The sequence below is a fragment of the Brassica oleracea genome, chromosome C8, assembly GCF_000695525.1.
Source record: "Brassica oleracea var. oleracea cultivar TO1000 chromosome C8, BOL, whole genome shotgun sequence".
Taxonomy (NCBI): Eukaryota; Viridiplantae; Streptophyta; class Magnoliopsida; order Brassicales; family Brassicaceae; genus Brassica; species Brassica oleracea.
Window position 1 is genome coordinate 17,301,991 of NC_027755.1, and position 1,450 is coordinate 17,303,440.

Here is a 1,450-nt window from a genome sequence, read left to right on the forward strand (position 1 = left end):
AGTTATTTGGGTTCTTTAACCGTACTAGATTGATTTTGTGTTGGGTGATCGCTTGTGATGGATTGGTTAATTTCTGTTGGATAATTATTATGTTGTTGATATATATTGATGTTGTGGCAAGAACTTTACATGTTGTGCGGCGTCCCACACATGTATTGTTCGACTTCGGGGCAACACATAGTTTTGTGACCCCTGAGGTAGCTGCCGAGTTTGTGGGTTCATTTGTGATTGACATGATGGATGTGGCTGTAATGACTCCCGGAGACCAAACCCTCCAAGCAAGAGAATGCATCAGAAGAGGTCAGTTAGTCATTTGCGAGAAGATGTTCTTGGCAGATTTGTTGGTGGTGCCCTTAAAAGGATATGAAGTTATCCTGGGCATGGATTGGTTATCAGGCTATCGGGCACAGTTAGATTGTGGAAAAGTTCGTGTTTTGTTCAAGGAGAACGGGCAATGACAAATAGTGTTCTACGGGATCAGTCCAAGCAAGTCTGTATCTTTAGTAGCTGCCTTGAGAGTGGAAGATTTGCTTAAGGATGGAGAAGCGTATCTGGTAACAGTAACTGCTAGTGAAGGACCCGCTAGCAATGGAGTTGAAATTACAGATATTGCGGTAGTACAAGAGTTCGAGGATGCGTTTGCAGCGTTGGAAGAGTTACCTCCACCTCGGAGTAACCCTTTCACAATTAACTTGAAACCTGGAGCTAAGCCGATAGCAAAGACTCCCTACCGCTTGGCACCTGCGGAGTTAGCAGAGTTGATGAAACAACTTGAAGATTTAATGGAGAAAGGTTTCATAAGACCTAGCTCTACCCCATGGGGAGCTCCGGTCTTATTTGTCAAGAAGAAGGATGGTAGCATGCGGTTTTGCATTGATTATCGAGGAATTAACAATATCACCATCAAAGATAAGTATCCTCTTCCGAGGATAGACGAGTTGTTGGATCAGCTAAGGGGAGCAAGTTGGTTTTCGAAGATCGGCTTGGCGTCGGGGTATCATCAGATTCCGATTTCAGAAGGTGATGTCATGAAGACTGCGTTTAGAACTCGTTATGGACAATATGAGTTCGTCGTAATGCCTTTTGGCCTTACTAATGCACCGGTGGCCTTCATGAGATTGATGAATGAAGTCTTCCATGACTATCTCGACAAGTTCATGATAATCTTCATCAATGACATTTTAATATATTTCAAGACAGAGGTAGAGCACAAAGCACACTTGAAGCTAGTGTTGGAACGGTTAAGAAACCAAAAGCTGTATGCCAAGTTCAGCAAGTGTTCTTTCTGGAAAAGAGAGATCGGGTTCTTGGGACACCGTGTGTCTGGAGAAGGAGTTTCAGTAGATTCAAAAAAGGTGAAAGCCATCGAGGAATGGCAAAGGCCATCAACGGTAACCGAGGTAAGAAGTTTCCTTGGGTTAGCCGGGTATTATCGAAAGTTCGTCAAGAA

General features: G+C 43.6%; 1 pseudogene; it reads left to right on the top strand.

Annotated features, from left to right (window-relative positions):
* The first annotated feature begins 236 nt into the window (after window positions 1–236).
* LOC106308799 overlaps window positions 237–1,450 on the top strand; it is a 2,924-nt pseudogene continuing 1,710 nt past the window's right edge.